At 43.7% G+C, this 20068-nt stretch overlaps 1 protein-coding gene across 3 annotated transcripts in view; it reads right to left on the bottom strand.

Moving 5' to 3' along the window:
• Positions 1–11155, bottom strand: part of ndrg4 (NDRG family member 4) — a 53572-nt gene extending 42417 nt beyond the window's left edge. For 2 of the 3 annotated variants that reach the window (XM_080475525.1, XM_080475526.1), the window contains exon 1: positions 11043–11153. The gene's annotated coding sequence lies outside the window, so the exon portion shown is untranslated. Of the gene's footprint in view, positions 1–11042 lie in introns of all 3 variants that reach the window. The other variant, XM_080475524.1, reaches the window with a different exon arrangement.
• Positions 11156–20068: the final 8913 nt, after the last annotated feature.

Raw genomic sequence — 20068 nt, 5'->3', positions numbered from 1 at the left:
GAGGAGGAAGATGCTCTATAATCTGGATGTTAGAGGAGGAAGATGCTCTATAATCTGAATGTTAGTGGAGGAAGATGCTCTATAATGTGGATGTTAGAGAAGGAAGATGCTCTATAATCTGGATGTTAGAGGAGGAAGATGCTCTATAATGTGGATGTTAGAGGAGGAATATGCTCTATAATCTGGATGTTAGAGGAGGAACATGTTCTATAATCTGGATGTTAGAGAAGGAAGATGCTCTATAACGTGGATGTTAGAGAAGGAAGATGCTCTATAATCTGGATGTCCCCTCTTTTTAAAGAAACATATTTATGAACTAATGACAACGAGAAGAAGCAGCGACAAACCAGCCAAGACAAACTACCAACAAGCAAACAGCTCTCAGAAGGGGAAGCTAAACTCTATTTAAGCACGCTAAATAGAAGGTTGTGTGGCGATAGAGGCTAATGCTACTAACAGATTGACATCGTTCCTGTTGCTGTCACAAAGAGTTACGGCCGAATAAACGAAATGTTCCTTCAGCGAAATAGTAAACTAGCTGTGTTTCAATTAAAACCGACAGCTTCAGATAAATGCTAATGCTAATGCTAATCCTAACAGACGTCCTGTGCGACAAAAGCAACAGCCCCACTGAAACTCCAGCAACTATTCTAATAAAAGTAATCAATAGTCAGACACTGAGGATCGACTCCAAAGAGATATTCCCCAAAGATTTTATATATGTTTGCTGTGTTATTCCCCTTCTTCCTCCCGAACCTCTGACTTTGTGACGGATCATTTCTGCGGTGCGTATGGAGGCTCAGGGCTCCATCCAAACCCTACAAGCAGAATTCACACAGTAAAGCATCAAAACCCTCATTTGCATGATCATGTTGGTACGTGATGAAACTCAGTGTAATTCTTAATCTCCTGCGAAACGAACACAAGCTGAAAGCACACGCTATTTGCATAAGCATGTATGTGTTTTATATGCAGGATCTCAGTGAATCAGGCCGTAGGGGTGCTGTTGGTGGTAAAACAGGAGCAACTTCCCAGGCACCTTTTTAAAAAAAGATTCTCTCCAGCTCCATTTACACGATGAAGTTTTCGAGTGAAAAAGGAAATGTCTCCTTGCATTTTTGGAGTCAGTTTACACAACAATGGTGATTGGAGCCACTGAAACGCAACTTTTTGAAAACGTTCCTACTCCGTCCCCATGGAAACCGGATGGAAAGGGCAACTTTTCTGAAACACTGCGCGCCATGGCCAGAGTAAATAGTTGTTCTGCACATGCTCAGTCGTCGTATCATGACTCCCTGTCCACATTCTCCTGGGGCTCTGTAGTTTTATTTTGACAGTCATCGTAATAACCCAACATGGTCGCCTGCCCGCTAGAATATCCGTTCTCCCGTTGCTAATGTTCATAGCGTATTGTTCTCTATGCACGCCTGTTGTTTCATTACAAAAACAACCGACAGCACCCACTAGTGGTCCAAGAGGAAAACAACATTGTTTTCGGCGTTTCTGCCATTTCCATGTATGTGGACATCGTGTTTAAAACATGACCATGCAAACACATAACTCCTCGAAGAGGAAAAGGCACAAAACGATGCGCTTTCACTTGAAACGTTGTCGTGTAAACGGGGCCTTCCTCGCAAGCAATGACATTTGTCATTAAAAGCTTTTTGTTCTGCACCCGGTCTCATGAGCTCATCAAAACAACAAGTAGCAGAGCTCAGTGATTCTGAGCCGATCGAACCTGGCTAGGAAAGCAATGAGCCTGTAAGTCCAGACTGAGGGCAAAAAGACCCAACCGGTACAGGAAAATCAAAGAAAAGTCACAGCATTAAGCTACAATTCATTGGTGGAAAATCCAGATAACTGAGCAAATAATCTTTTAGACATTTAGAAGTCGCCCGTGCGCGTGCAACTAATTCACACTCACATGTAACCGACACAAAAATCTGATCAGTGCTAAGTCCTAGAAACGAGTCAGAAACTGAAGAATGTGTCATCGACGGATGGAAAAATGAAACAACCCTGGAGCTGCTTTCAGTTTATCCTGTTTGTGTTGAAGCCTTGGTGGAAGTGAGCCACAGTGAGATGGAGCGGCTGCTGTCGTGATCACGCCACTGATTCACGCCACTCGCTGACTTAGCGAAGCATCTCCGAGCTTCTCGCTGGAAGAGGTCACATCTGCTTCCGCGGAGCCTTTTGCCCAACGAAATGTTTAAAACGTCACACCAGCACCGCGCTAAAGGAGCATCGCGCTAACGGAGCATCGCGCTAACGGAGCATCGTGCTAATGGCGGATTGTTTTATCCACCAACGCTCACACTTTTGGTTTTGTCTTTTTGGCTTCAGCTGAATGACACAGTCGGCTCACCGAATTCGAAAGATGATGATTATCATTTTTTTTTGCTAGTGGCTGTTTCTTGGGTGGTCCGCCCAACCGGCTGCAGGGCGGGTGCCAGCAGGGCAGACGGGAAGACAGTGTGTGGTGCTCCGAGGTGGGGGTGGGGTTGGGTGGCAATCCTTCCTGAACCGAACCACAGAAACACAACCACAGCTCAGAGAGGATGAACTCCACTGGCATCTTCATCATCTACAATCGCAGCAGATTTCTGTCAATTTCCCAAAACACGCCACATTGGATTCACCTCAGAATTTATAAAAGCAGTGATAGTGAACACAGTCACTAGCATGAGGATTTAGAAGTCTGCGTGCCGTTTATGCCACATTCAATCAGTTTGTCTCCATGTTAACTGCTTGTGACTGTCTTACTCCACGAGACGTATTAGGTCCCGTTCACACGACGCTTCAAATGAAAACACATCTTTGTTGTGTTTTCGTCTCAGAATAGTTTCCCATTCACACAGCTCTGTTAGGAAAGCGATGTCCGTCTACATGGAAACAGCATAAATGTTGAAAACGCTGTAGTTACTAAATCAGGTCAGGAGACCCCATTTCCATGACAACCGTTAAAGAGAAAACGCATTGAAACGATTGAAAACTGTAGTTTTTATGTTTGGCCACTAGTGGGAGCTGCTGTTTTGTTTTTGGAATGAAAACACACACTCATGCAAAAGAGAATAATACGCTGTAAACCCTAACAATGGGAGAACACAGACCAATGTCCGAGTTGGATCGTTATTACGGTGACTGTCAAAATAAAACTACCCAGTCCCAGGAGAATATAAACTGGGAGTCATGACACGACGGAGGGAAACATTATTCTTATTGTCCAACTACTGAGCATGTGCAGAAGAAGTGTTTACGAAGATTTGAGCACTAGCAAAAGTGGAATTTGTAGTTGTGTGCCGTGAATTTGTAGTTGTGTACTATGAGTTGTGTACCTGTGGAATTTTTTTCTCTCTCCACAAATACCACTCACACATTCACGAATGCTTAATTACAGATGCACAAATCCTCTTGTATAAGTCGGCATGGCCTGGATTTACAGCATCAGCAGGAATAATTTCATCCCCTCTGCAACACACAAACGAGCAGGGACCGTCTGAAAATTGTAAAACCGCTACAGCAGTGAAGACAAATACTAATAACCAGGCATCACCATCATACCAAGTGTTGCAGTGTGATCAGGTGAAGGTTGCAGTGATTTTCATGACACTGCACTGAATACCAGTCATGGTGTCAGGTATTGATGTATTTGTCTTCGCGTTGTAATTTGCAGACGGTCCCTGAGGCGTCATTTGTGTGTTGATGACGTTTCAGTGAAGATTTATTAAAGCAGGAACTTTATGGAGCTGTTCTCAGCATGTGTTTCTCAACTGTGCATCAGGGTCCAATTCATGGATTAACTCCAACATACCTGCTCCGTCTGAAGTGTCTCTGTACCCGAGCCTTTGTTCACTTGCCATTGTGTGCTCTAACTCGCCCGACCTGCCAGATATACTAAAGCAACGTCTGTGAAGTGAGTGAGAGGGAAGCTGTGGTCCATGGTGCTGCCCTGAGTGGTGCGTTTAGGTACGACTTCAGAAAATCAGAACTCTGACTTTCTCTCAACTATTCATACTTGGAAGAGCCTAAACTAAACTAAACTAAACTAAACTAAACATGTAATAGTGACAGATGGTGACTGAAAAAGCAAACAAACTCAGTGTATCACAACACGGACTAAAATAATTTTGATGTTGTAATGTTAATAATTGTCATTGTAGGTTATATGTGTAACATATATTATAATGTTTAGTGCCTGCCCGGGGACTGCAGATAGAAACTTGCCACGGCTGAATCTGGTACAAAGCATCTTTTCTGCACATGGTCCCTGAAAAATCAACAAATAAACTAAACGAAGCCGCACGCCATTGATTTCAGTGACGGATCAAAGAGCCACTTATTGTTCTCTACTGCATGTGTGTGTGTGTGTTTTCATTTCAAAAACAACCAACAGCTCCCACTAGTGGCCCAAGATTAAAAACAAACACGATGTTTACCGTGTAGACGGACATCCTCGTCCAAAACGTTGCCGTGGGAACACAAAAAACTCCTTGAAACAAATACGCAGAAACGACATGTTTTCACTTAATGACGTCGCCCTCGTCTTCCAGCCTTCACAGACAAGAGTTTCCTTTTTGATGAATTTGAAGTTGCGACACAGAAACGCAGAACACGTTCTCATTATCTGGATCCTGACGCGGTGCATTGCTATTCTTATCGGGACAAATTACCCAGTAATTAATGTTCGGTCGGTAATCAAGAGATGACCGTGTTTCTATTCCTGTCTCTTCCAGGAAACAGTTAAAATCTCCAGCGTCCGGTATTCCAACGATTAATGACCCATTGTTTGGGGGGGGGGGGTTGCGTACATTATACGAGGCAGTCGCTCCCAGTGTGTTCCAGCCTTCGATTTAACATCCTTCCTCCATTAGTGACCACGGACTGGCAGCGAGCAGACATTCAATAACCAATATGTCATCAGCAGCGTCGGCTTAATTAAATGATTTCTCTCTCTAATACGTCACGACACGCACCCTCTTTCTTTTATTTTACATTTTCTTTTGGGGGGGTTGTGGGGGGGAAACACACAACATGAGAGGAGAGTGTGAGAGAAAACAGCAGCGAGGCTCAGGAACAATGAGCATGCAGAGACGTGTGGAACGGGCAGTCCTTCCAAAACTGCCACCCGAGCTGAGAGTGACAGATAACGCAGGGAATGAATGTGTGGATGTGTGATGACAGGACATGCTGATATGCTTCCTTTGTTTTGAGCCATCCAAAATAAAACAAAGTTTGTCGAAGCCGTGCGAAGTCCGACACGAGGCCGTGGTTTCTCTCCTGACGCTCGGGTGCTATTGGATATCGCATTGATCGGCACAAAGTGGATACGGGGTCAGGGGGGCTCCTGGTGGTCCAGTTCTGGAAGGGTCACCGAATGCTAACGCTATATTGTGGGCTTGTATGTATTTTTGGAGTCCCATATGTGGGAATTAAATAGTTGTATGTTTCTTCAATATGTTTTTATTGGAGCACTTGGGGATTTGTTTGCCAAATGTAAAATGCATTTATTATTATTATTATTATTATCATTATTGTGTTATTTTGTTGGTTTTAGTAGGGTTTTTAGTCCTTTCCTTTACTTCTGACGAATCTTTTTTCAGTATTTCGTATGTGATACCGTCTTCTAACATCATTTCTCACTGTTTCTAATAAGTGTCCATGTCCATGAAGACTGTTGTCCTCCCTGTCTCAGCCGGTAGAATAGTGTTAGTTTCATCTTCTCTGAGCGCCTGTTTTGCTTTTTCCTCTTTCTTCACTTGTCATTGAGAAATAATCTATAATTTACATTTAAGAAGGACAAAATGAACATAATTCAGCTATGCTAATGCTAGTTAGCACTGACTTTAGATTAGTACATCAAATCTGCAGCTTTTGTCACAATAAAGTCTGTTAATCAGCAGTGGCGGCCGGCCAATAGAGGGCGCTGTCACATCTCTTCTAATTCACCGTTTGAAAGGAGAAATTTGGCTGAAAAGCTGCGGGTCAGGTTCAACTTTCTTCATTGTCCAGGTTTGTTAATGTTTATAAATGTTTAGATATGTTCATATTCATTAATGACTGAAAATCTAAGAGCTTAAAAAAGCACTGTTTATTTTGCACGTTTTTTTAAAAAGGTTTCTATCAAACAATTCTAAAAATGCTTTGAAAGATGAATTGATGTGTTGTTTGAAAATATACCTGATATAACTTTAGTTTTCCCTAAACTCAGATTAACTGTCATTTCAAGTAAACCAGCCCTAAAACACATTCATTTTCTAAAAGGGACTAATGAAGCTTCTGCTTGTTTTTGTTTACAAGTATGTTAATATAAGTGTCTCTATTCACGAGCTGTTTAAAAGAACAGTAACGTTTCACCACTAGGGGGCGTCTCTCAATGTAAAAAAAGGCCAGATTGTTGTAATGTGGTTTATAAACTCACTGTATTTAAGTGAAGTTAACATTGGCTGAAATTGATGACTAACGAAGAGCCCCACCTAAGAAATTTATCAGCAGCCGCCACTGTTAATTAGACAATTCCATCACAAATACCTTGAACTTCTCTCCATGCGAGGGAGTTTTTCCTGGCCACTGTTGCTTGTTACACCTGCTTGCTTTGGAAGGGTTTAGTTGGGTCCTGTTGTACTCTATCATTGTAAGAGCGCTTTGAGATGTTTGTTGATGTGATTTAGCGCTTTACAAATAAAATTGAATTGAATTGAATTGAATACCCCTGTATAGATTATTGTACCTAAAAGTATCATTTACTGAAAAAAATGAACATATTCTGCTATGAATTCTCTCGCCAACATGAAAACAGCAGTTCATTTACTGATGCAACAAACTTTAAAACTTCCCCTTTCGTGCTTTTCATTCCATACTTGTGCAAAATTAAGTTTCCAGTGGGTAAAAACACCAAAAGTACCAGAGATCCCAACACGTCAGGTGTCTTTGTTTGGTGAGATCGTGGGGAATTATTCTTTTTCCTTGCTCTCAACGTTAAAACCCTCACAGCCCATTTTTCTTGAGGGAAATATGCAAAAACTGTCTCACCTTAATAGTTTGATTCACCAAATCATGTCAAGTCGGGTTTACAGGATGTTCTGAAAAGATAAACGGTGCTGGGAGAAACTGAAAAATAAATAGAAATAAAAAAATAAACCTGTCAATATTTCTGGGATACGACGAGAAGAGCGTGTTTGTGGAGCGGCGGCATATGATTGTTGATGCGCACGGAAATAATGGAGGGGATGAAGAGATATGAGCGAACTGCTGGAACAGCGTCGGCGCACGCAGCGTGTGACCTGGAACAGAAAGACGCCATGGAGCCAATGTTTTTCGGGCGCTGGCTCGAGTCCCGGCCCGACTCCCGTGTCTGTTCCAGTGTCTGTTGTGGCTTCACAATGACTCTTAAATAGATGACAGATGGGCTGCGTCTCATCCTGTGAGTGTTTGCTTGATAACCAGATGATGGTTTATTTGCTGGAGTGGACTGGTGGGCGTCTGCGGGCCGCCGCAGGATGAGGGTGAAGCGCCGGACCGCCTGACTGAATGGAGAGAGAGGATGCAAGAGATCGATCCACGCAGGCCGGGGAGAGGAAGCAAAAAAAAATAAAAAAGAGGGGTCGGGGAGGCCTGTGTGGTCACGGTATGGAGCGGAATGCACGGTCAGGCTTCACGGTCCTACGTACATGGTCTGCAGGAGGCTCTGTGGGACCGTGCAGCCCGCCTTTGGAGGGAAGGTCCAAAACAATCCAGGCCCCATCTAGCAGCGGGTATAGAAATACAAGAGACAAGAGCCACTGTACTGGAGTTGGTACATTGCAGGTAGTTCTAAGCATGCAATTAAAGAATAAGAAGTTACACATCAGAGGCTTCGATCATCATAAAGGAGAAACGTGGAGGTGGACGAGCAGCAGAAAGGAGCTTCGATGACTCAGTGAGTGACACGATCACAGTCACAGGAGCTCCTCGAAGCTGCATGCAGGCACTTTATCACCCCAGAACAGCGACAGGAAAGAAGCGCAACAACAACCTGAGCAGTTTACACATGATTAACGCCGTCGACCAGACAACAGGAAACCACATAATTAAAGATGCGGTACGACAGAAACGTCCGGCATGCAGAACACGCTGAGAGCAGCATCCTTCGCTTCATGCCGATGCCAGCTTCGTTATTCAGCTGCTGCAAATGCCACCGGAGGGGGGGTGGGGGGCGGGGTGGGGGGGTTCAGAGAGAGGGTAGCAGCCTCCGAGCAACCAGAAGATTTATTCCCAAACAGAAAGAAGGAAAACACCAATCCTCTCAGAAGATGACCTTTTGTTTTTATTTCTCACGCCAAAGAACAAGTGTGAGAAAAACTCCTAAAACAATCAGAAAATCAGATCGAAAACAAGAAGGGATGAATGTGTAGAAGATAAAAACATCTTTATGTGATTTTCTATAAGATAAAATTGTTTGAAGAAAACAACACTGAGCTCTTTTCCTTCCTAAATGTTCCTTATTGAGAAGCAGATCGTTTTAATCTCACATCCTGTGCACCACTGAGTGAGTACAATAATAAGTAATATTACTCATATAAACTACCTTAAATATGACTGTGCATGTGTTCAATATCATGATTAGCATGGGTTAGCATTTAGCATGTATTTTCTGACTTACTAACTTATCATGATTTGTTGGAAAGAAATGTGGGAGTGACATAAAATAGTCACTTGTCCAATAAAGTGTGGGAGAACTGGTGGTTCAAAGAGAAGCTCCCAGGTCATAATAATTACATGTACGAATACAGACAGCGTTTACTGCGTTTGTAGCCACCAAACAGTTTCCATCGGCTGTCAGTGGAAATAATGTCACCTGGTCCTTTTACACGGAAATGACAGGAACATAGAAAATGGTGTAGATTTGTGTAGGGCCACTAGTGGGTGCTGATGAGTACACCGACATTCTAGTGGACGGACGACCAAGTTGGATTGTTATTACAGTGACTGTCAAAATAAAAGTACCAAGTCCTAGGAGAATATGGACTGGGAGTCGTGACATCCGTTCAATGGTTGGACCAAAACTTAAATATTCTGTTGACGTCTTGGATTGTGAAGATCATAATATGTTACGAGTGAGAACTTTACTCACTGTGTACACGCGGCATATTGTTGTACACAGAGGTTGGAAAAGTACTGAATTATATTGTACTATATTACTTAGATTTCACTCCATTACAAGTAAAAGTACTGTTGTTGAGAGTACAAAATCCTCTTCTAAGACCTACTTCTAAAACCCAATATCTTATTTTCAGTTTGAATCAATCAAAACAAACTGAGCTAATAATTAGCGTCGCTATCTTCCTGCACTTTTGCATTAGTTATGGGACCACATCGAAACTATGGCAGTTAGCATTATTTTCTTCACTTTCTGTCATTCTGCTATTTACCAAGGATATTGATGTTTTTTTGTCTTTTTTGTTTGTTTGCATTCATCAACCAATGATTTGTTGAAACTGCCTTAAAAAACGAACGTTGATTTCTGAAAATTCCGGTTTCAGTGGAGATTCAGAAAAACTGTGTCTCCGTTTGCATCTGTAGCGGGGTGGGTGGGGTGGGGGGGGATTTACGTCACAATTTGTGACAACGTGTTTTTTTCCAGGGTTCTGATTGGCTTTATGTTTCTCGCTGTTACACTGCCCCCTACAGGTTTGGCTGCTCATAGTAGCTCTGAACCAGGTGGATATGCGGGTCAGTGTCAATGAAGATTGTTTTTGTAAACATAGGGGGAGAATATATGTTTTTCTAAAAACCAGGGTACGTGTAAATGTGGCCTAAGAGGAGCAGCGACAACGCAGGCGTTAGCCAATGTTTTCAAGTGGCCACTTCTGGTATCGCAGCAAAAGAAATTCCTGCGTCCCCGCCCGGATGAACCATGTGGACGTCACGTCGTGTGGCTCATGTGAGTTTAAAACCTGCTGCTTTGTACATGTCCTAATGGATATTATGCTATTTTACAAAAAAACTGTTGTTGTTACACTGTGGGATTTCTGACTGAATTTTAAAGGGTACTAAAAAGGGAGGTTAAGATTTTTTGAGAAATCCACATTGAGTACTTTACTCAAGCACTTTATAGTGAAAGTAAAGATAAGCAGGAACAATGACGATAGCCATTCATACTTCCAGAAGGTCTTCAGTTTCTATCGAATGATTTGTGGAATCTGCGATCCACAATATCCAAATATGGAGTAAGTGGAGCAGCGAGCTGGCGTTGCTGTGTGACTGAACAAAAGCAGGAGTGTATTTCTCTTTGTAAAAAAATCTATTTATAAACGGCAAGCTGAGAAACAGACCCGCTCCCAAAGGGAAGGCAGGCTCGGCTTCAGTGGCCGTTTCATGTGGTGAAGGAGCGGCATTATTAGGGAGCAAAAAGCTCAAATGGAAAGAAGAAAATAAAACAATGAGCTGAGAAGTTCCATAGCTGCAGGTGAGAAACGAGCCCTTGTCGGGTCGTGAGGAGAAAACAGGGCGTAAGCGTTGTTGGCAGTGCTCAAGTGTCCAATTTGCTCTTTTATTTTCACCTCCTCCGGCAGGTTTGGGGAGCCGTTAAAACGGGCCTGCGCCACATTCAATCAACTTTACGACCTGGAGGTTCATCACTGCGACGCCTCGGCGGGGTTCGAACCGGGCGCCCGACCAGCAACTTCAAAAAAAAAACTTTCCAATTCACCTCAGAAAAGAAAACTGTCTTCATTCAATGGCTTTCCTAGGGTGGGGACGGAGAGATTTCTGTCGATAAATTCAACCTGTGGACATCCAGTTTGTGCCGACGAGTAAAAGTACAGAGCCTCCGAGCAGCAGCAGCAGCAGACGCAGCAGCAGCAGCGGCGTCCGCGTACATCGAGCCAAAAGAACAACCACCCTGTCCTCGTTCCACCGTCCTCCTCCTCCACACAAAGCAGCAGCTCCAGCACAGCCCAGCTCAAATCTTTACTTCATGAAGGATGAAGTTCAAACTGAATTAATCTTTTTGTTTTCTTTATCTTCTGAATAAATGCTGCAGAGCAGGAGAAGCTTCACTGTACCTGTGGTGTAGTTCAGAGCGTCTGCTGGAGCGGCTTTTAGTCTCCGTCCGTCAGGCTGGATGAGCGTACGATGTGGACTCCGTCTGTGGATGGCACTCGACAAAATGAGAGAGAGAGAGAGAGAGAGAGAGAGAAAGAGAGGGAGAGGGAGAGGGAGAGATCTCTCACTCCATCCCCCTCCCTCCTCCCTGGTGATAAACAGAAAGCACGTGGCTTCTCCAGTGATGCGGCGCAGCGACGAGGAGGAGGAAGATGAGGACACAAAGGAGGATGGAGGAGCCCAGCTGAAGGAGAGGAGGGTTGAGAGAGTACCGAGTCATCGAGCTCTGAATGAACTCTGAAACCAGAGGGGAGACAAATATTCATCCCACTAAGAGATTTAACCAACAATCTTTCCACTCTGCTCATCATAGCGATCAGTAATACAGGCAAAGGCGACAACACAAACACAAACAGCCACAACGGCAACGCAAAACTACGGCGGTGAGACTGCGTCCACACCAGAACGCCGTTTCATGTAAACACGCCGTTTTAGGCCGATCATCCACACGTGGAGGGCTTTTAGGAGCTCGGCGGCCCCGGAGTCTGGTTCTGCAGGCTTCTTCCTGTTAAAATAGAATTTTTCCTCATCAACCTTGCCTGTGCTCGCTTGTTTCAAATGGTTGTTTCTTTTGTTTTTCCTCTGTGACAGTGCCTCCAGATGACTTTTGTATGTGACGCTATATAAATAAAATTATACTTAAAACTAGGCACGTCTACGACGCAAGCTGAACAACTCGCTGTTGTGACTGGGAGGAATAGTGACGGTGACAGTGATTATATGTCGTTGCCAAATTGACCTAAAAGTTGTGTTTCAGTTATCATTACGTCAAACTAATGGTTTGCACATTATTTTCAGATATGAAAGGCTAATTATGAGGCCTCTCTTCTCCTGAGAATTCCTTTGCCTCCTCTTAGCTGCCGTCCCACCAGAGCCCACTAATGGTTCTATTTGCTTTGGCCGTCGTCGTTATTCCTTATTTGCCTCCGTGTTTGTTATCGGCACGGCTGTTCTTCAAAACGTCAGGTTGCTTTCTTTGTGTTTCTTCCAGGAGCGATCGGTCTGGACTTTCACAGTGACGTTGGCATATTTTGATGGTGCAAACAGAAAAGAGCTAATTCAGTGTTGAACCAGCCGGCTTATGATGAACAACGGCACAAAACAAGGAGGAGGGAAGTCAGAGAGTTTGTTCCCCGCAGACAGAAGGCATCTTTCAAAATACATCTGCAAACTCTTCCTTCAACACTTTAAAAGTGAGTCATCACCGACACTTAACACTTGCAGATAATTCAACTCCAAAATATATACTTGGTGTACCACAGGGCTCTGTATAAAGACCACAGATTTTATTTAATTCTACATGTTTTCATTTGATGACGTCATTTGATGTAAAGGTTCATCATTTAGAATCGAGGCCATGCCTCAGGCGGCAGAGCCGAGTCTGTCCTCGGCCTGCAGCTCACGGTTTTAAACCTTCACGAGTCACAGCGATCCACATCGAGCCAAAACCTCTGACCAGCTCTGTGTTCAATTTTCTTTACGCTGCTATTTATATGACTCAATACAACAGCCTGTGGTGAAAACGGGCACTGCAAGACTAAACTGGCGAAAGTGACACATTGGAAAAGTGACTTGGCGATTTAGAGCAACGGCACACAAGAGAAGGGATCCTGTGTTCGTTAGTTCACAGGTACAAATCCCATTCTCGTGTCGTTTCTGACATCATCAGAAGATGAGGTCACATGAGACTGGCTGTTTTTGGACCCCCCCTACTGGATGATCAGGGACCACCAGGACATCCTCACAATTAACTTTGGTTCTTTTGAAATAATCAAAATCACACTGTGTGTCTAAGAAACAGCACATCGTGACTGCCGATAGTAGAAACCAATAGAAATGCAGCAATAAATGAGGTTAAAGTGACACGCGGCAGTTTGCAAATTCCCAACCTCGCTGAAACTTTCTCCACCTTTTTAAGATTTCTTACTTTTGCGTTCGAAATGTATTTGGACGTACACAGATGACAAACAGAACGACGTTAACGTTGCGTATTGAAGTATTGTAATGATCGTCACCTTCTGTGGTGGAAGAAATTATGCAGTGAAACTTCGCTCATTTGCACAACCTCGCACGTACACACACATCAAACACTTCGAAAATATTCAACTGATACACAAATCTATTCTAAGAAACTTTGAATACGAGGTTTGAGGACCGACCAGACCAAGTGGACGTGTTGACAGGCTGGATGGTACGACTCCTTTAAGGTAAAACAGTAACGCTGACACTCTCGCACATCGGCGTCGCAGCTAAACTACATTCTGCAGGAGCTTCTCTGTGCAAACTGATCGCATTAGGAATGAACCGACCGCTGCACCACCCGCACCACCCGCAGCGACACATCACCGCTCTCCTGTTCCACCGCCACGAGCTCAATCTCTGCAATCTCCTCATGTGTCTGTCAACGGTCACGTATCCTGCAGGAACGGCCCGCAGCCAAAAGGCAAAAACTGGAGCAGTCTCTGTCTGAGACTCTGTGTGCAGAGCGATGGTTCAAATCTATCTTCAGCTCGCATCACCCAAAAAAAACCCAAAAAACAAAGTAATATTCCAACGTAAGGAATGAACGCCTGAGCCCACCTCCCTCTGATTCACTGTTCGGACCGCCGTCCCACTGTCGGAGTCACATTGAGGTCGGCCTCGAGTGGCTACTTCCTGTTTGAGCATCTTTATGGTGTTTGCCTGCCGCTCTGACGGGAACCTTCCTGTCTGTGATTTAAGAGTCTGAGACTCTGGAACTTCCTTTTCTGTGGAATTGATGAGTCAGCGCCTCAAGATTTCAGGCCCCGTTTACAAGTGAGAACGCAGAACTTCAGTTGTGTTTCGTGGGTCCGTTGACAGCGGTGCTTGGAGCCTCCGAAAGTGCAACTTTTTGAAAACGCTGAAACTCAGTTTCTGTGCAGCCAGAGGAAAACGTTTCTGAAACACTGCTACCGCACATGTCCACCGATTAAAGAGTCCCTCTGCCAGAGTGTCATGACTTAAAGCAAAAGTATTTTTCTTCTTCTTTTATGTGTAAATAAATTGAATATGTAAATGTGAGATTTTTTTTCTCCTTGAATTTTATTGTATTGTCGATCTCTTGAGCTTCTGTCAAACAATGTTTGAAAAGTGTGCTTTCTATAGTAACTTTCGAATGTATTGGTTTATATGTGCAAACAAAATGGCTCCGCCTCGTGCGGTGGTCCCTGTCATCACATGTAGAAACTTAATAACAGGCCAACAATGTGTAATTGCAGAAATACTGTAAGGCCTAGTTTACACAACCACCATTTCAAGTGAAAACGCAAAACTTTCATTGCGTCACGACAATGGTTCTCCAACCCAGACGGCTTAACTTTTTGAAAAACGTCGGAAAGTGAAACTTTTGAAGACGTCCCGTCTCCGTGGAGATGGCGGAAGTGCTGCTAACGGTGCAGAAGCACCACGGCCGTCCTAAACAGTTCTTCTGCACATGCTCAGTAGCAACAATAAGAACAATGTTTCCTGTTGTCATGACTCCCAGTCCGTGTTCTCCTGGGACTTCGTACTTTTATTTTGACAGTCACCGTAATAACAATCCAACTTGGTGGTCTGTCCTCCAGAATGTCGTGTTCTCCCGTTGTTGATGTTCAGAGCGTGTCGTTCTCTGCTGCATGTGTGTGTGGCTTCACTACGAAACTAAACAACAGCACCCACTAGTGGCCCAACATGAAAATTACATTGTTTTCAGCGTTTCCGCCATTTCTGTGTAAACGGATGTCGTTTTCAAAACATTGCAGCGTAAACGCAAAACGTTCCAGAGACTAAAATGCGAAAACGACTGGTTTGCCCTTGAAACGTTGCCGTGTAAAGACGGCTTGAACGTCTCGCCGGTCGTAGTGAAACAAACGTGCTTTAGTTCAAAAGGAGGCGAGTACCTGCTGTGAATGACATGCGGCACGTCCAGACCAGGAGGTTTGAAGGACGGGCGGTGAGATCGCATGACGGCCCCCAGCAGCTTGTTCTGACGCGTTCGTGTCACCGGGAATCATCTCGTGTCTGATGACGCCTGTCACAAGCGTTCAGATCAGCCTGCTGCTGACGTCCTCTGGCTTCCGCCTTCCAAATAAGACACCCTGGGTTCCCCCATTGCACCTCCAAATTGTCCCTCATGAGTATTGTCTTGTCCCTCTGTTATTTTGACGCGGCCTCGAGCCTGACCTGGCATTTCCACTTTGTGTGCGTCTCTGCTGTGAGTTGGGATGTGATTTCACCTGAGACACTTTTAAAGAATTATTTATAAGAATCGCTGAGTCAGCGACTCTGTGTTCTTCAGCTCTGGGATCGTCTGAGATCATCCGACCCCGACGGGAGAACAAACCTCCTCTAATCCACACGTACACCAACAACGAGGCCGACCCGATGCTTTTAATAGATCGTCTGGCTGTTCTGAATGTTTTTGTAATGATTTGTCATTTTTTTCCTGTAATTGTCTCCTAAAAATCTCTTTTTGTAGCTTTGCATCTCTGCAGCCGCTCCGTGTCTCTTTGTGGACGGAAAACGTTTTAAACTTCTCCTGTCTCTGGGTTTCTTTGTGGTCCCTTCTTTTAAATTGAGTTTTTGGCTTTGGTGGTTTCGTTTCACTTCCCCGGTGTTTTGTTTACAGATTGTATGGATGTATGTCGATGGCTTTGCATGCAGCTGTTTTTCTGTTGTTTTTTTCTTGCTCTGGGAATATTTTTATTTTCTCGCTGAAAGTGCCTCGAGATGTTGTAAATATAAATGTTGCTTGCTGTCCCTCGATGCTTGTGGAAAATATACAAAAATAATTTAATTATTGATTGATTTTGTAATATTCTTCATTCACAAAGGTCTGACTTTCATGAAGGAGTATAAAATACAAATCTTACTCTTTTCTGATCAGACAGAATTTGGTGGAAATAGTCTTGAGAAACAACTTCTGCTTTTGCTTTTACTGCAGCCACTTTTCATGCGTCGGATTGTTCTCACTCATTTGAAATGGGTTTTTAAAAGAACAATTGGACTATGTTATAATAGAATTATATACTTCCCTGATCCGAAACATTTTATTTGTATGTTGACCTGCAAAGTGGTTTAATGTTCGGACAGTTTTTACTTCCTGTATTTCCTGCTGCTGAACTCGGTCAGATGTTGCTTGGACATTTATGACGTGTTGCAGACAGTACTCAGATTACAAAGAGAAAAAACCCCTGATTGATTTAATTTGCAGATCAATGGAAAAACATTAAAATGATTTGATTTTACATCCCTAATGTAAGTTTTACCTTTGAATATTACAATTAATGTGATTCGTCCCAGAGTAAAGGTCAAGTAAACAGGTTCAACGTCTGACTGATAAAATCCCTCCTGACTCGACTTTAATTCTATTTTTTATCTTTTACTTCAGGGATTTGAATCTCGGCCCCCCTCCTCCTGGATGTCCCCTCCCATTGATTCAGTCTGAGAGGCCGAGTCCACAGTGTGTCTACAGACCCCCCCGGACCCCCCCGATCTGCTGCTGCTAATATTATTATAACATGACTAATCGCTCCGTTATGCTACAGACTGGCCTCTGAGACACGGAGCTCCGGAGCGGGCTAATTAATGGAAACTCTAATAAGTTTGAGACATCAGGCCGAGGCTCGTCTCCACAGCACACAGGGAACGTTATGAGGATGAAAACATGCATGTTTTGTTTTTCAAAAAGTTTCAATATCCCCCGTTTCCACAGAGACAAGAGTCGGAACGTTTTCAAAAAGTACCACCGAAAGAGCAGTTTTCAAAGACTTCTGTAGGTTTCCAGGTTGATAACTACTCCTAATATCATTATCAAGAGAACTCATTTAAAAGTAATAAAATAAATAAAACCGTACATAGCATTAGGTTTTACTAATCATCTCGTGTAGTTACCACTTCCCTGATGTCTCTGAAGCAGTTTGGTTGTCGACCTGACGGCCCCTCCACGCCGACTCTGGTTGGCTGCGTTCAGCAGGAGGAGAAGGAAAAGAAGCCGAAGCTGGAGAATCAGGAGAATCAGGAGAATCTCTGCAGCGTCCTGGTTCTTCCCTTTCAGACCCGAGGAGCCGGTCGTTGGGTCTGTGATGGTTTTTCCTGCTTGTTGAGGGAAAAACACAAAAAAGTTGTGTGAGGTGTCGTCTGAGTTTTTCCTGGGGGGATGGTTCTCCCTGGTTGATGAGGTGCTGGCCTCTGGCTCCGGGGAACCTCTGACCCTCGTAGTCGGGTCAGAAGAGGAGTGGAGGAGTGGAGGAGTGGAGGCCTTCCGCTGCAGGCCTGTGGTGTTAGCAGGATGAGCTAACGCTAAGCTGCCAGCCGCTCTTACCTCCTCCGAGAGCAGGAGCAAAGAATGAGCGAGAGGAATCCCTCCAGAAGCTTTGCTAAGGTGGGGGGGGGGGGGGGGGGGGGGGGCAGTTTGAAGGTGTTGAATCCCGGGGGCCCCAACCTGTGGTGAGATGTTGGGGCAGAGATTAGAAGTGAATACATTTTTCTGTGGTCTTGTGAGATTCCAACAAGGAACAAGTTTGACTAAATCCGTGTTGCATTTGGAGAAAATTCTCTCACGACGATCCACAGCCGTGAACAAGGAGCCATAAGTGTTGATTATTTAAGGTTTCCTGGCCTTGTTGATATCATGTACTCTGTATTTCTTCTGAAGGTGTTTTTGCATCCTGTTACTTCACATGTTGTACGACCAGTGTCTACCTTTGCTCCTGTGATTGCTGTGTCTGATTATCAGCTGTGTTATGAGAACTGAAGACTTCATTGATTGTTTCAGACTGAAAGTTCGACCTGCCTGGACACATTTTCACTCCCAGGCAGGAAGTATTGAACTGTGATGAATAGGAAGTCATTATATTGTGTAACACCGACTTGTTTAACCTTTGTTAAAAGCTCTCAGGTCGCTCTGACGCCACAGGAGGCCCCCACCAACACAACCACCGACAGCTCCAACAAATAGCCCAGACCCAAACCCCACCACCAGCCCCCACCAACAACGCCACCAGCTCCAGCAAACAGCCACAAACAACTCCACCATCACCAAAGACAGTACCCCCACCACCCGCTCCAACAAACAGCCCCACCAACAGCTAAGCTTAACCCCAACCCACCAGCAGTCCCCATCAACAGTCAACACCAACAACCCCCACCAACAAAATCATTAACAGCTCCAACAGCCCCACCAAAGACCCAACCAGCAGCCATCAAGTCAGCGAGTTTTTCTTGAAAGTTTTTTTTAATGTCCATTTGATATGATGAATCAAAGGGGGGGGGGGGGGGGGGGTGTTGATCTCCACCAGTCACACCCACCGCACATATTCAGACATGTACATCACCAGCAGATACCGCGGAGCGGTCTATTTTCTCCTCCCGGCTGCAGCCACCTGCTACAGATAATGAAGCGTGCTGGACTCCCTCCTGCTCCTCCTCCTCCTCTTCCTCCCTGACAACATGGCATTGTGGAGCTGCCGCTCCTGTGCCAGCTCATGGGGGGTTTGAGGGGGAGATAATGCTCTTTTGGAGAGCGTAGCGGGGGCGTCGCTTCAGATACGGCTAATCCTCACACCTCATCACTGAGCTCTCTGTCTGTAGCATCCCTCCATCTCTCACTTCTTCCTCTCTTTCTTCCGTCTCATCTCTAAGACTCCTCTTTTGTCCCCCACCCCTTTTCTTCTTCTGTGGCAGGGGTGAAAGGGCGGGGCAGTTTTCTTTTTCTTTTTTTTTTTTAAGAGGAACAGATAAGAGAGGATTAAAGAGATAAGGAGAGGTAGATTAAAAAGAAGAAAGGAGAAGAGAGGACAGCGGGGAGGAAAACAGATTGGATCCGATTCTGAAAAACATTTCAGTTCAGGCACGTTTCAGTGAAAAACGGCAGAAATGCTGAAAACGATGCAGTTTTTATGTTGGGCCACTAGTGGGAGCTGTTTGTTTTTGTAATGAAACCACACACACACACACACACACACACACACACACCCACACACACACACACACACACACACACACACACACACACACACACACACACACACACACACACACACACACACACACACACACACACACACACACACACACACACACACACACACCATGGGCTCTAAACATCAACTATGGGAGAACATTCTAGTGGACAGACCACCAAGTCAGATTGTTATTACAGTGACTGTCAAAATAAAACTACCAAGTCCCAGGAGGATTTGTTTTTCTTATTATCCATCTACTGGGCATGTGCAGAAGAATTCTTTATCATGACCATCAGTGGCTCAGAGAACCTAAAAAGCAATAAAGTTTTGCATTTCCACTTGGAAACGGTGTGTAAACAGAAAACCAACATTTCTACTGAGTGACTCAACTCTTCTGAGCAAAGTTCATTTTATCATTTTAAATTCTATTCAAGTAACCAAATGAAATAACTATGATTGAAATTATCACTCTGCTTTTATCATTCTTTTTTATAGTTTTGCTTTCAAAAAAATGTTTTTCTGCACTTCATTAATTTATTCTACTTACAATTAAAACTCAACATTTTATGTTTGAGAACATTGGTAAGTTATCTAATATTCCACAATTATTCTTTTCATGCTCCGATTTATAAAACATGTATTTTAAGCAACTTATTTAATTGAACTGAAAATAGTCTATAATTAAAATTAAAAAAAATGTCAATTGAGATTTTGACTTTATAATAGAAACTGTTGATTAATTTCAAGTATGTTATTCTGCATTTATTTGACCCTTTAATATTGAACACGTTTTCACAGAACAGAATATTAAAAGGTATATATATATATATATATATATATATATATATATATATATATATATATATATATAATTGTCATAATAAGTCATCTTTGTACATTAGTCGCTGTATATAAAGATGAATTATTAAAGCTTTGACCTGCAGCTGACAGTGGAACTGCCC

Source organism: Lipophrys pholis, assembly GCF_963383615.2.
Source record: "Lipophrys pholis genome assembly, chromosome: 11".
NCBI lineage: Eukaryota > Metazoa > Chordata > Actinopteri > Blenniiformes > Blenniidae > Lipophrys > Lipophrys pholis.
The sequence above is the reverse complement of the archived record's forward strand: the minus strand, read 5'-3'. Positions and strand labels throughout refer to the sequence as shown.